The sequence below is a fragment of the Biomphalaria glabrata genome, chromosome 4 (assembly GCF_947242115.1).
Source record: "Biomphalaria glabrata chromosome 4, xgBioGlab47.1, whole genome shotgun sequence".
Lineage (NCBI taxonomy): Eukaryota > Metazoa > Mollusca > Gastropoda > Planorbidae > Biomphalaria > Biomphalaria glabrata.
Window position 1 is genome coordinate 51,743,266 of NC_074714.1, and position 16,869 is coordinate 51,760,134.

Sequence of the window (16,869 nt, forward strand, 5' to 3'; positions counted from 1 at the left end):
CCCAGTCTTCACCGGGATTCGAACCTTGGACAACTAGGTTTAACAAGCGCTTTACCACTTGGCCACCCCGTCCACCTTGTGTGTTCCAACTGATCCATAAAAGTCACACTCAGTATTACAAGCTTAAAGCACTACGGAGTCACATTTTCTGACTCTTCCATTTGTAGCTTTTAGTTGGCAGCATGTCCTTGACATTGTTAAGTTAATCGTATAAATCTTCAATAGCTGCATATAGGCAACTAATGTAATAGTGTTCACACTTATAATCAACTTCATTATTTACAACTATAGCCGCCTTCTTGTAAATAATGTTTCTCGTTTAATAAATAACATGTAGGAAGGTAATGAATTCTTTAAAACTGTCAACTCGTAACTTATATACATACCAAATCATTAAAGTTACACTTAGATCATATAATCATTCCATATAGGTTAACAAAACAAGTCTTTTTTTTTTTACCTTTCTGTGTCCAACAAGCAGTCACAAAGTCTACATCCCACACTGTCACATACGTTTCAAAGAGAATCCACACAAACACACACACAGCAAATAAACGGAGGGGGCCGTCCCCCTCCTGACTACATGGAACCAAATGCGTAAATCAGGTTCAGGTGACATTTTAAATACTCACAGTTTTTTTTGTCCACGAGCAGGCTACCAGCATTGTCAGGGGCATGGCGTGAGCGATACGATCAAACGACTAGAGTCCTCTCCCCCTGGCTACTGTCATCTTGGGGAGACTAGGAATGACAGCGCGACCAGTGTCTGGAGCGAAGGCTGCGTCTGCGGTAAAATACGATATTGACATTATGTTTTTTTTTGTTTTTTAATTTTTATTTTATGTTTGCTTCAAATCTGTAATTTATAGCATTGTGTTCTACATAAAGATCTACGGATGTAACACAATATAAGTCATGAAGATAATTAATAAAACAAGCTGGAGAGACTATTGAAATTGTGCAAACCTTTAAATACCTTGGTACTATCCTAGACAATAAACTAAATTTTACTGCAAATACTGATTATATCAGCAAAAAAGGGCAGCAAAGATTACGACTACTAAGAAAACTGTCCTCGTTTAATGTTAGCGAAAAGGCCTTGGCTATGTTTTATCACGCTCACATCTGCAACATTTTCAGTTTCAATATCACTGCCTGGTATGGCAATCTGAGCATTAAAAATAGGAATAAACTTAATAGAATCCTCAATGCTGCTGGCAAAATCATTGGCAAAAAACAAACCCCATTTAGGCAGTTGTTTGAGACAAACATCTATAAAAAAGCTAACAAGATCCTCGAAATAAAGAATCACCCTTTGTGTCAGGATTTTGTGATTTTACCATAACAAAAGAGATACAAGACACCGATAGCAAAGACAAACAGACACAAACACTCTTTTGTTCCCCTGGCAATCAAATCATTAAATAAGAACAATCTGGTATAAACTTTGTCACATGTAAATTATGAGTGAGTCTGGTGTGAATGTACACTTTGGTTTCTTAGTGTTATAATGTTTTTTGTTTGGTGTAATGCACAAATTGTAAGACAAATTTCCTTACAGATAATAAAGATTATTATTATTATTATTATTATTAGAAAACATTGCAAAACAAAATCAATTCCTACTGTATTCATATACTAAACACAGAGGCGGCACTAGACGTCGGCGGTGTGGGCAACCGCCCATAGCCACGCGTAAGAGAGATTGGAAAATAGCAAATAGCAATGCAGACAAGCTTCAGGGATTCACCAACAAAGGCTACTGATATATAAAAGGTGCTAAATGGACAAACAAAATCTCCTACTACAGTCTGTAGGAAACAGCCCAGCAGACAACAATAGTGTGATAGTCAGTGTATGTGTTTTGAGTGGCCGGTAGTGCAGTGTGTGTGTGCCTGTGTATGAAATGACCAGTTGACCTTCATTGTACACGGTTGAGTGAGCAGCATGGAAAGTTGGAAGTGAGGACGGTGTGTAAAAGGAGGTCAGGAGGATAACAAGATAGCTGCCTGGTCGTGCGGTTTTGCGCGCTGGACTGTCGTTCGGATTTATCGACGGTCGAGGGTTCAAACCCTGCCCGCTCCCATCCCCCGTCGTCCTGCGGGAGGTTTGGACTAGGAAGTAAACTATCTTCAACTCTGAAGGAACATCCGAAACATGTCAAACATTTTACAAAACATTTTACAAAAGATGCTAGAGGGAAAGAGACAACCACAGGACTAATGAAATCAATGTGTTGAGACTCTTGTTGCTTTAAGTGTTGTCTATTACAAATAGAGCAGGAAATGAAAAGATGCAAGTAGGACTGGATTGGCCAGACAATGCGAACGAGAAGGGAAAATAGTTCAAAGCATGCTTCGAACAGGAGTACATTTTATATGTCAATGTGCCGACATCCAGAGTCGGATTTAAGGGAGGGAAGGCTGGGCTAGAGCCCCGGGGACTCCACAAAGGAGATAAAAAAAATTATCTTAATTTTCGAAACGTCAGAAACTTAAAAAAAAATTTTTTTTTTGGTAACATTTTTTGCCCCATTTTTTACCGCTGTCAAAAATGTCGTGATAAGAAGTCTACGCTTATAGCATGCTCCGGATATACGGCTTTGCGTCTACCTTGCGCCTGACCATCCATTAACTAAAAAATATACACTTTTTAAAAATAAAATATGTATATTAAAATTTTTTTTAAAAAAGGAAAGTGAGATTAAATTTACAAGAATTTATTGCTCTCTTCTCAAATATAACAAACTTTTAGATATAACCCTTCATACGTAGATCTTTATTAAAGCTTTCAAAAAAAAAAAAGTAGGCTCCACAAAATCTTGCCCCGGGGCAGGGCATCTCTAAATCCGGCCCTGCCGACATCCCCTGTTGGATGACCAGTGCTATTCTTCGATCAATCTGTAAGATTAATGTCTCAGACAGTGACAGTATGTCTGATTGGAAGGAAGCTTTTTGGTCCACCTTGGAGGAAGAATATATTATTTATTCTTTGCATCCACTTTCAACACTTATTCTGCCTTGTTACAACTTTTGTGAATGCAGGAGAACGCAAGTTTCTTAATGGACCTCATTCACCAATCGTAAACAAACAACATTTAGCCACGTGGTGCTCTATCTCTTCTATATAATTTACGATCTCATGATTAATTCATGATGGTTGTCACGTGACAGTTTTTTCCTTTGTTTTATCAATAAGACCTCACAAGTAAACTCTGCACTCTATTCAGAAGAAATGAAGAAATTAATTGTAAATAAAATAAATGAGAAATGGACGAGCTCTCATCCAAATCACAAGAAAGATGACGCTTACTATAAGCTATCCCGACAAGACCAACGTATAATCTTTCGACTCAGGACCGGACACAACAGAATGCGACAACACATGTTCCGGAAGCTCAAAATTGGAACCAGTGAAATCTGCCCATGTGGAGTATCACCAGAAAATGCCGACCACGTCCTCCAAAACTGCTCTCTCTACCAAGAGGCCCGTATAAGACATTGGCCCCAAATCACCCCAATAGAAAGAAAACAATATGGAGAGCTCCCTGATTTGGAAACCACTGCGCAGTTCATCTCATGTATTGGTCTAGTCATATGAACACTCCAACATAACAATGAGAACGATGAAGAAGAAGAAGAAGAATCAATAAGACCACGTGAATAAGTGTTGTTTGTTTACGATTGGTGAATGAGGTCCATTCAGAGATGCGTATTGTCACAACTTTCCTATTATATAACTCTATCTACTTATAACTTGATAGAAACTACCTTAGGTCTCGATACGTCTAGGTGTCCCTGGTTCAGCTGTAGTTAACGAAATAAAACAATTAAAACACTAGATCAAACACAGAACCTTTAATCATCTTTTACTGCATATCACACACAAGCTGGACTCTGTCTGCCTACTCTCTGACAACAAACACACTTCCGGTCATTCGCGCAGAGTGTAAAAAATAGATTATACATACATACACACATTCATCCGTGACACGTATTATGCTAGACAAAGTTAAGGTATCTACAACATACTTGGTGGTACGAAAGCACCAGATAATTGGCCTATGAGGCACACAGATAAAGGCACATTCCTCGTTCCATATGCTAGGACAAATTTGTACAAATACTCCTTCTTCCCTAGTGCTATTAGAGCATGGAATGGGTTGCCTGAGCTAGCCAGGAAAACCAGTGACTTGGCAGAATTTAAGTCGTTGGTTAATATGCATGACTGAATGCATAACGCGCAGGACGTAATCATCTTCTTCTTTGAAGTAACGTCTGTATTTTAGAAGATAAGAGATACAGCTTTGGTGAGGACGCAGTCATTCCGTTCAACAGCCTCTTTTCCAAATAAGAGTTAAGTTGACAGTTGACCCTGAATCACACGATTTACTGGCAGGCGTTAAGACAGCTAATAGCTCATGCGGAAATGACACGGAGACATCTGTTGTTTCTATTTCAAGTTTGTGTTCATTAAGCCTAAGACGGCAACCTAAATTAAAAGGGACTTAATCGGCTTATGCCACCACTTCAGTCAAGTACTATTTATTTCCCTTTTTTTGAGATACCTAACAAATTAATTTATTTATTAACAATAGTTAATTAACTAATTGATTGATTTTTATGTTATTGATTCTTGTGTTGTCAGGTACAAGAAATAATTGTGTAAAATTTCAGCTTGATCCCAGATAAAGTGTGTGATGCATGGATTATATAATATATAAATTGATAAATCATATATATATACATAAACCAACAAACAAACAACTTTTTATGTTTTTGAATAAAATCTAGGGGGTAACTAAATACCCAGAACTACGTTTCGCTGGCGGTGATCTATTAATGTTCATACTTCCATGTCATGTCAATTAACTGGACAGACACTGTCACTGAATGGATTTTTTCCCATCACCAGACATTCCCGGTACATGTTTTCTCGTGTCCGTCTTTTTAGTTAATGATTCTCTATCCACAGCACGCAACCAGCACACAACGACATGATAAGCAGGGGCGGACTCGGTAATCAAAACCGGCCCAGGCATTACCATATAAACCGGCCCACAAAATGGTATGTCATATCATTGGCGTAGCCATGATTTTTTTCCGTGGGGGGTGGGGGATTTTTTTTTTTTTTACATAGATATACACTCTTTCAAACGTTTTTTTTTCTACCCTAGAATAGTCTCTTCGTTTAAGTAATGGATAGGCAGTACACACTTCTAAGACAGTTAGGGAATCTGGGGGGAACGCTGAGAACATTAAACGTCCATGCCGACCAGCAAAATGATTAGGCCGAACACAACCTCGAAGACTTCAAAGCATTGTTGAAGTCCATGCCGCTCGTGCATAGCAAAAAGTACGGTCTAACGTTTTGCAAATGATAATACGTACAGTGTATTGTGTACATTTTTTTGGTATTCTTGTTGAGTTTCAAACAAAATTAATTGTAATTAGAAAAAAAAAACACAAGAAAACGTGTTCAGGCATCTGTGCAGTTTTTATATAAAGTTGTCTGCATTTAACAGGGCCGGCCTTAGGTGACCGCAGTGGGCTCCGCACTTATGCGACCGCAGTGGGCCCCGCACTTTCATAGTACCCGCGCTAATTATAAGTGTATAAATTATTAAATTAAACCATTGTTTAACTTATAACAGATTTCCCGCGGCCTCCTTTCGATTTACCAGGAGCTCCTGGAAATCTCCTGAAATTGCAAAGTATACGAAAAACTCCTGGATATATCCGGAAATTATTAAAATCTTTAGAAAACTTTACAAATCTCCTGAAATATATAGACACAAATTGTCATTTTGGGGTGTCATTCAATATGGAATATGCCAATCTTACGCGCGATTAAAAAAAAAAAAAGGCATTCTCCCGTAATTTTGGAATCTGGTTAAAGAAGCTTCTCGCGCCTCAAACTAATGAAGAATTACTTTAGTTTAACAATTCTGGTAGATAGATTGAAACATTTGCTAATTCCTGCTATTGAGCGTGATCTATGTAGGAAATAGAATTTTTATGATATACTGTATGACTTCGCTACACGCAAGGCTCGTAAAGTAGTTCTGTACGTAGTAAAGAAAGAATAAAATGCAAAGACGAATTTATTTTCTAATACAAACTCTTAAATTTCACTTATTATCTGTGGCGTAACTCTAATTCGTCAGAATTGCAGAAATAAGAGAGTGATCTTTCCTTTACTTCTTCTCTTCCAAACTCTTGAGCGAAGAAGAGAATTATATATATATATATTATAATTGCTTACTGTTCACCTGTTACAGAACATTAAAATGTTTGTAGAAATTTGTAAATATCTAAAAGCTTGGTGTTGGAATAAAAATTGGATCTTTAATTCTATCTTGGAATGATGATGATAAAGCTAAACACGAATTGCGCAAAGTCTGAGGTTTCTTTTAAAAATTATCAAAGTGACGATACATGGTTTGAATTGTGATTTTAAATTACTTTTTGTGTGACACTTAAAATTAAGGTTTGAGGCACGTGGAGTTTTGTTTGTTCTTGGACACAATTTTCAAAAAAAAGATTACTCACAGTTACTTTATTTTATCTTTTCAGTCTGTGGTGATTCTAGCAGAACTCCAGGACCTCTCGGTGTCAACTGGTGGAGAATTGTTGTCCCGGAGGCCTCAATGGGGAAAAAAGCATCGCCAGACCAGACATACTAGTCCACCAAATTCCTCATGAGCTCACTATAATGATGTTTAGCCTCAATCTAGGCTCAATGACAAGTTAACATCAGGTAACCGGTGTCGCTCTGTCAACTTGTGGAGGTTTCTCGACTCATGATGTAGAAAAAGCCGGTGTCATATTAATAAAGTTCCCTTGGACCCATCAATGGCCCAGAACACAAGCGATGATGACTGAGTGATGTCCAGGGACACTGTTTGCATTGCTTAGCCCAGTTTTAAGTATAAGCTTTTAAGTTAGACATAAAAACATTTGCAAATAGGAATTCATGTTGATTTTTCAGCTGGTAAACGCACCAACAAAACCATTTAGCTCTATGTTTCTAGGAACTTTTGGACTTCCGTGGAAACTAAAGACAGTTCCCATAGACATATATATATATAGACTGGACGATAAAGAACAAATTATTATCGGAAATATTTGGGAAAAGATCAGTTTGTAGATCCACATCACAAACCTATATATATTTGCCTATGTCTATGATTATAAAACAAAGACAAAATATTGGGAATATGGCAGTTTTGTACTTTTCAAAACTAAAGATCAAAGGTATATATTGGCTGAAATGTTAGGCCTAGAATTTATAGCTCAATCGCCGCCATTTTTTTTTCACATAGATATAGTACATAAAACATATTGACTCCCCCCAAATAAAAATAACTTCCTACTTCCAGTCTATATTTATTTATGTCTATGACAGTTCCTTTCAAAAGAATCCAAAGTTCAAGGACTTTGTTCGTTTGGCATGTATGTGTACGTATATGTGTCTACAACAGAGATCAATAAATAACCTAATGATTATCAAGTTTAAACAATTTCTTTAAAAAAATGTGATTATCAAATAGTATCAAAATCCATGTTACTAAATGATTACAACAGACCAACGAATGATCCTTAAAATAGAGCAATCAATAATTTATAACAACAGAACTTTTCCAGAATCTAATATTAATAATAAGGCTTGCCTTCGAGTGCGAAGATTGATGAGGACTGCATTATTTCCCTTTGGCTACGCAGCCCCAGCTGTGACCTACATATTTTGCCACATCTAGGGCAAGCATAACAATTGTCCGCCGGTGGTCGATTAAGATCATTTATGGGCTGATTATATACAATACTGTTTTGACCCCAGCCTGCGCAAAGTATTTTTAAAATGATAATTGGCTCGTGCAGATAGAATCCAATCACAGTTGTAATATATATCCAGAGCTACAAATCCATTAGAATACCTGATACAAGAAGCACAAATTTAAAAGAAGAACAGAGCAATCAACAGCCCAAGTCTTAGTTGGAAGTGTAGATGTCTTTGCTACAACATTTATCACCATGCAAATATTTTTATTTTACTTTACCTGGTCACTGACTCTTGCAATATTTTTTGTGTTTTTAATGTGTTTGAATTATTTGTGATTGCGAAATGTTATTGTATGACAAAAAAAAAAGTTTTAATTTGGAAGTAAATATGGGTGTTAAGTGCCCCCCCTCCACACCACCTAAATTGTTTGTATAAATCAATAGCTACTACTTATCTGCTAGCGGCCGCACCGTCCCCCCCCCCCCATTACGTACATAACTACATGGCTTATGTCGGAAACGTTATGCAAGTTCTTAAAACAGCGAGACATGGATGGCTGGGTGTCGTGTGGTCTCGGGTTCAAACCCTGCGCCCCACAATCCCCCGTAGTTCTGCGGGAGGTTTGGGTTAGGATGACATTATCTTCAAATCCGAAATAGGTCAATATCAATTTGTAAATTTACGATATATTTCTAACACAGAGACCCTTGTGATCTAAAAACAAAACCTACACACACTACACACTTTTGTATCTTATTTTTTATTGGGCATTAAAACTGCCTTTTTTTTGTTGTTCTTTAAAAGATTGACCTTTAACCTTGTTAATTTTCGTCATCGTTGACCTGATATTATTTTCAGATCAAAGACATGCAGAGGTAGACTCCTTGACCTTTACTTTTTACCATCTCCTATATCTTCCTATATCTCCCTATATCTTCCTATATCTCCCTATATCTTCCTATATCTCCCTATATCTCCCTATATCTTCCTATATCTCCCTATATCTTCCTATATCTCCCTATATCTTCCTATATCTCCCTATATCTTCCTAAATCTCCCTAAATTTGTTTGGTGAAAATCTTTTAAATGTTATTTCTCCCACTTCCCATTCTCGGATCAAGTTGAAACTTTGCACAATTATTTATTGTTGATGACAATACGTAAATCAGTGAAAAAAAAACACAATTATTTTTATTAATTAGTCGTAATTAATTAATATTTTTTATATCGACTCTTGGTGTCCTCCTGGTCTTGCCCAAAAATAAACACTTTGATATAAGTGCACCCTTTGGTAATTACTGCTCAAACTTCCAGGCCGAAATTGAGGCAATTGCCAGAGCAGGCATAGTCAAAAACAAATTTTATGAAGGAATACAATCATCATTTTGACTGTACAGACTTCCGGTCCATTCTGTAAGGATATAACTGCAGCTCCTCGTTCATCCCTAAAGAGTTGACCAAAACTAATCATGATAATCCATCAGATGATGTCAAAATTAAATATCAAAAATCACATTACAGGATCATCTATGGAACAATCTAATAGACCAGTTAACAGCCTCACCCTAAGGTCAATGTTAGTCAACAAGCCCAAAGAGGAGTCGCTCAACCAATGGGCGCCAGGAAACATAGGCAGAGAAATGACCATGCCAAACAAACTAGACAGTATTAACTTCATCCCCCGCAAAGAGCAATCTACAATCTTTCAACTAACAACAGGACAGACACCCATGTAAAAAAAAAGTAGTCCCTTCGAGTTAGATATTACTACATCCTAGTAAAAACTAGTGCAGGACGGTGAATGAAGGAGACGAGCAGGGCTTGAACCCGGGACTATCAAGACTACAGACCACAGCTCATATCAGGCAGCTTTTCAATCACACGTCAGTGTAAATATCTACAGCTCTAAATCTTCTATTACAGACGTTACTTCAAAAAAAAGATAATTACGTCCTACGCATTTTATGTGTCAATCTAGTCATGCTTGTTAATCAATGGCTTAAACTCTGCTAAGTCATTGGTTTTCTATTTGTAAGTTATGGATCAGTGTTTTATGTATTATTGCTACTTTACTTTTAAGTTTAATGTTCTAAAGTGTCTCTAAATGTAGTGATTAAACTAATTGTGTTTCAAAAGTCAAATTTGAATACTCGTTTAGTATAAATCTCTCGGCTCTATTTTGTGACCGACTGCAATTCCTCTATACTTTCTTGAGTTAAGGGGTCCTAAACAGAGGATTTATTTTCTAATATTGGTTTAACCAAGGTTAAATAGCCTTTTAGTTATATGTTCCTGTTTGATTTGTAAAAAAATTAATTTAATTAACTAAAGTGCGTTTGATATTTAAAAATAATTTAGTTTTTATGATGATTCCATATTACCCTTTATTATAACAGCTGGATATTTTTTAGTCTGTAATTTATTTGGTTAACATTTAGGAAATACATTTTTTGTGCAAGTTGCAGAAAATAATGAGGGTTGAAATTGTATTGTTAATATGGTAATGTTATTAATATGCGGATGTTATTGTTAATATGTGAATGTTATTGTTAATATGTGAATGTTATTGTAAACTTTTTATCGTTTCCCTAACCTCCTATAATTTTTTTTTTAAATCTCTAGACAGCGGAACATAACGCAAGAACAAGTTCGAGGGAGATAATCGATATACTACACAACTGTATACTATTTTTAAAAATTATGTCCCTTTAAAATGAACACAGCTGTAAGACTTCGCTTTCCATACGTCACCCATCAGAGTAAAATGTAAAAAAAAAAATAAAAAAAAAAATGAAATTAATTCAAAAAGTCTTTTTTCTTAATTTAAAGTCTGCTTTAGTAGATACCTAACTATAGAAGTACTAGGAGATACCTCTACTCGTTTGTCCTTGTATTTTCAACGTATTTTGAAGATGCCGTAGACAGCGAAAAGAAAATCTAAATCGGACACCGGCGGACAATGGTCTGCGCTAGATGCGGCACAAAAATGTAGACCGCAGCTGGGGCTGCGTAGCCACGGGGAACACTGCATTTCTCATCTATCTTTGGACTCGAAGACAACAAGCCTTATTATTATTTTGTAGATCTATTTTTAAAATGAAAGTGAGTCATTAAAGTTTTAAATCTTTATATAATTGATGAAAACATTAATTTCTTTTTTTTTCTTCACAAAAATACAGAGAGCTGGAAAGATTTGGAACATTTCGTGTGGAAACAACACATTATTAGTATTTTCTCTTTCAAGTATTTTACCCCAGATCTGTGTTTAATATGTATGCATGATCATTTGTTTCAGCACCTAGCTTCACTTCTATATTTACCCCAGATCTGTGTTGTTTTTTTAGGCTTAGAACTTGTAGTAGCTTATGTATCCGATTCTACCCGGACGCTGTTGCATAAATACATGTAGGATTATAATATGTGAAATGAACCTTTTTGACATGTCTAGGTTGATGAAAGTTAACAGTTACACTATCATATTTAAATTAAACATATTTAAATTTCTTAGGTCTATAAATAGATCCGTATTTATATACTTCACACAGACTGGGCAAATCCGGTAACAGCTAGCTGAAAGGTACATTAAATAAAGCTTAGTAAAATATTTGTAAAATGTTTCAGATGTTCCTTCAGAGTGTAAGATAATTTAGTTCCTAGTCCAAACCTTCCGCAGGACGACGGGGTATAGCAGCGGGCAGGGTATGAAACCGGGACCATCGAGAAGTCCGAGCGCCAGTCCAGCGCTCATACCGCTTGACCAGGCATCCTTTATCTTACTTAAATAAAGATTATATTTACTTTTAAGAATATAGCAGCCTATATAAGAACTATCCTTATATAGTAACTACACAATCTCCACAAATATGAACAATGGCCTTGCGTTTCTTTGGACAGTAAACGCAAGCCAGACGTGTATAGTGCTGTATGTAGTAGAAGGCAATTTCAAATTCTCAGCGTGATTTCTTCATTTACTCTTCACAAGGTTATGCACAAAATTAATGATTTTTTCCGCATTAAAATTTCAATTCATATTAGGAGTGAACAGCAAGCGCTACTTTCTTCATGTAAAACGTATAAGTCAGGAACACTATTTCAAGCGTTAACAAGCAAAATAAAAAAAAAATACTTAACCCTTAGAGTGCTGAGCTGTTTTACAATGAGCTTTTAAACAAAATGGAATTACAAATCTGATGTTTAGAAACTAAACTACCATACGCATTTTAAGGTTTAAAAAACAAACAAAGCTGATATTAAGTGTATCAATTAGTTTGGATCAGTCATGTAATTAACTCTTTCTCTACGTAATTATTTACCACATTCTGGTGGATTCAACGCTGTTATCGTCAGTTAGGAGATAAAGAGTTAAGTTAGTAATAAGTCTCAAACGACAATCTATAGGACTAATTCAGTTTATATCACCACTTCAGTCAAGTAATATTTCTTTCCCTTGTTTGAGATACCAAACAAATTAATGTATTACCAATAGTTAATTAACTAATTAGTTATTTTTTTTAAAAATCATTATTGTGTTGTCAGGTCAAAGAAGTAATTGTGCGAAATTTCAGCTTGATCTGAGATTGGGTATCGGAGAAATAACGTGTGCAAACTTTTTACAAGACATACAAACACACAGTCAGACAGGCACACAGACAGACACACAGACAGACAGAGTGAGTTGATATAAGCTTAGTAGTAATACAAATCAATATATTTTTCCTCTCTATATCTACCTACGCGTCATGCATCTAGTCATACATCTAGTCATGCATCTAGTCATGCATCTAGTCATGCATTTAGTCATGCATCTAGTCATGCATCTAGTCATGCATCTAGTCATGCATCTAGCCATGCATCTAGTCATGCATCTAATCATGCATCTAGTTATGCATCTAGCCATGCATTTAGTCATGCATCTAGCCATGCATCTAGTCATACATCTAGCCATGCATCTAGTCATGCATCTAGCCATGCATCTAGTCATGCATCTAGTCATGCATCTAGTCATACATCTAAACATGCATCTAGTCATGCATGCAGATGACTTAAATTCTGCCCAGGCACTTGAATCTAACCTTCAAGAAGGGAGATTGATGACGGTTAGAAACGGGCAGGTTTTGAGCTCGCGGCCATCCTGGCAACCCTTCAGTGCGCATACACCATCCATCCATCAAACAGTACAGTCATGGCCTAAGTAAGTGACAATACGTATGGTAAGTACCCAGATGGTACATATATCAGTGACATGGTTCAGGAAGTAATTTTAAAGTAAATATCAGGGTGTCAACTTGGCGCCTGTATTAATTTACTAAACATTCACACACTCATACACACAGAGATAAGATAAGATAGTTTCAGTATGGTGTATCGTGAAAAATGATTTGGTTTTATAAATACAGTGCATAAAAAACAGTATAAATATAGACATTGTTCAAATTACGAATATGAATATCAGTCGTCATGAGCTGGTGTTGACGCACCAGGTTGTAGATATCAAACCTAAACTCCTACTGGCATGTACGATTTGTGTGCTTGATACTATTGGTGATTACTATTTTATCGAGAAAGATCTTTTTTTTAAATTTCTAGTATTGAATATAAACTTGTGGTCTACTAGGACAGACTTAATCCATAGTTTAAGAACATGAACAATTGAGTAGGCGGCTTGGTAAGATAAGTCTAGTCATTGCCACAGTCATTATTTAATAATTATTTAGACAATGTGTTTCTGTAACAATGTTCGAACATGTTTGGCTTTTGTCGCCGTGTTAGCTGTATAGCAACGTGTGTGTGTGTGCGTATTTAAAAGGGTTAGGGTTAGGGTAGGAACTGTGTTCCTCTTAATAATAAAACAACCAGAAGAGTCTCAGACAAAAATGGAGACCAGATTACTGTCTAATGACCTTTGGAAGTGAGTGGCGGGGTAACGTGACCTCTGTGTCACATGACATTCACAGCTGGTCTAGCATTCAGCAAACGAACACAATGTTTTTGTATTTCTACATGTTATATAGGTACTTTTGTAGGTTATTGAAGTAGGTCATTAAAGTAGGTCATTATGTAGGTCATTGTACAAGTAATGTAATCAAAGGAATTTAAATGATATCTTAAAATCAATAATAAATTCGTAAAAATATGTTTGTGTATTTTATGTTGACGTATACAATCGCATATATTAATTGACATACACCAGACATTCAAAATACTTGGAGAAAGAGAAAAAGCATAAAGAGAAAGATAGACAAAGAGAGAAAGAGAGAGAAGGAGGAAAACAGAGTGAAAAAGAGAGAGAGAGAGAAAGAGAAATAGGGAGAGAGAGAGAGAGAAAAAAAGAGGGAGAGGAGAGAGAGAGAAAGATGAAGAGAGAGAGGGAAAGAGAGAAAGAGAAAGAGAGAAAATGAGAGAAAAGGTGGAGAGAGAATGTAAATATCAAGACATGAAAGAAATAAAGAGACGGAGAGAAAAAAAATATCCAGAGCGAAAAAATCGAATAAGAGAAAGAGAAAAGGTGATAGATTTAGAAAAAGAAAGAAGACAAGACAAAGACAGAGGGAGGCTCAGAGAAAAGAAGCAAGAGATTAAGATGAGAAAGATTTGTAAAGAGAAAGAAGCATAAAAATAATTATACTAGCAATAAAGATAAAGAAATAGACTAAAAGGGAATACAAGAAAGAAGGAGAGAGAGACAGAAACAGAGAAAGAGACAGAGAGAGAGAGAGAGAGAAAGAGAGAGAGAATCTAGAGACACAACTAGATTGAGTGTCGATAATGGCAAGTGGATTGGAAGATTGATTGAGTTTTGAAATTAAAGATTGAAGTTACGGAATGAGATATCGGATTGCGATGTTGAAATTTGAGATTATAGATTGAGATTAAAGATTGAGATTAAAGATTGAGATTAAAGATTGAGATTAAGAAGCTGATTCAAGATTAAAATTAAAGATTGAGATTAAGAAGCTGATTCAAGATTAAAATTAAAGATTGAAGATTGATATTAAACATTAAGACTGAAGATTGGGATCAACGATTGATATTAAAAGTTGAGATTAATTTGTGTGATTAATGATGGAGCCATGATTCAGTATAGTGTAGATTAAGATTAAAAATTGAGTGAGAAATGAAAGAACAAAATTGAAATTTCGAAACATAAAAGGAACGAAAGAAATATACCGCCATCATTGATCTCCAACGAAATGAATAAAAAAATGAAATAGTTTGTAGACCTGACAGACGTCTGCCCAAGCCAGCAAAAGTCTGGGTGTGAGTGTTTGTGCATAAGTGTGAGTGTGTGTTCGTAATCGATTACAGGCTTAACCGGAAGTTAATCGTCCCATAAAGCTTTGCGCCACATCCTGAATAATGAGGGATTTTTAAAGGTTTGATTTTGTCACTATCGAAATAAAAAAAAGAAGAAATCATTTTCTTTGTATATAAATATAAATTCTTAGAATATCTTTGACTTATTGTTACAGTTTGATTACACTATAATAATAATAATAATAATAATGGCAGGATGTTCAGTCTCACAGACTCTGCCAACTTAGGTCGCCATAACCAAGTTGCAAAATTAATACACCAACACTTGGCTTTGACGTAATTTGATCAATCGGAATAACACACACGAATACAAATTCTCGCCATAACAGCTTCTCGAGTCAACCTAGTACTTATTATACTGGGTTAGGCCTATTTTGACTGACAAAACGGTGGATTATTAATCCTGATGTGCTGTTTATTGACAAAAAAAACAACAACAACAACAACAAAACCCGCTACTATCATTGACATCGCCCCATAATAAGAAAACCGAAATGGGAAAACAAAGAAAATATGGGGACCTATGTTTTGAGATTAAAAGTTTATAGAAGTTGTCTAAAACAACAATATATCCTGTTGTTATATCAAGTGAGGGGATAAAGACAACAGACATCACAGATACCTTTAAGGCCTTTAACATCCCAAAAAGATTCTCGATGCCTGTCAGAGCTGCCACATCACCAGAAAGTTTCTCAGTAGGCACTGTAAAATGGACTACAATGAATTTTGTTTCTGCACCAAAAAAAGCTCGACCCTGGCAGTGCCAGAGAATGAATATTAGTTCGTTTTGAAATAATAATACTAATTATCATTATAATTATAAACAGTGCTCATGAATTAAAAAGAAGTGAAGTTTTTTGGCGCCTTGTGGAGCTTACGGAACAAAGTTTATCTAAGGTTATAGGAGATATGTCTTAAGCGACCAACGCCCTCCACCAGTGGTGTTTGTAAGATTAATATGCCTACTTTTAAGCTGTCTTTTTACAATGCTTATACTAACTCACTCTGTATGTTTCTTGTATGATTCTTGTATGTTTCTTGTAAGATTTTCGCAATCGATTTTTCAATCTCTTCTACACATCCAATCGTCATCAAATTTTTTATACAAGCTATTTCTCGATGACAACACACGAATCAATAAAAAATTAATTAATCAGTTAGTCGTAAATTAAATTAATTTTTGTTTTTATAAAAAATATACTAAGCTAAAAGAAGATAGCTCTGGAGCGGTAGGTAAACAATAACACTACACGCCTGTGTGAATTCTCTTGGCGAATGGTAAGGCGCTAAGTATGAAACACATAAGTGAATGTACACTTTGGTTTCTTATAGTTATAATGTTTTTTGTTTGGTGTAATGCACACATTGTAAGACAAATTTTCTTACGGACAATAAAGATTATTATTATTATTATTATTATTATAAGCTCAAAGTTTGGGTCAGTAACTTTCATTCTAATAAGTTGTTTGTGTAGCAATATTCTTTATTGACACTGTATGTATATTAATTCATTATAAAGAAAACTTTGTATTGTTTTTGATAACTTCAGCGCGAGATGAAAGCCTGGGCATTGTTTAGAAAGATGTCGCCCACACAGCAGTTCCCCCCTCTCCACGCAGCTGATTTGACCAAAGGAACGGAATGTCCGATACAATTTGAGATCAGTAGCGTCGCAGGCTCTGCCAGATAATTTGATAATTAACATTTTTCTTAATTAACATTTTTACATATCCCCTTCTATAAAAAGACTGTTAAATAATTCAAACTAAGACA

At 35.7% G+C, this 16,869-nt stretch overlaps 1 protein-coding gene across 1 annotated transcript in view; it reads right to left on the reverse strand.

Moving 5' to 3' along the window:
* LOC106063317 (uncharacterized) overlaps positions 1 to 556 on the reverse strand; it is a 56,674-nt gene extending 56,118 nt beyond the window's left edge. The window contains exon 1 of the mRNA XM_056027612.1: positions 461 to 556. The gene's annotated coding sequence lies outside the window, so the exon portion shown is untranslated. The remainder of the gene's footprint in view (positions 1 to 460) is intronic.
* Positions 557 to 16,869: the final 16,313 nt, after the last annotated feature.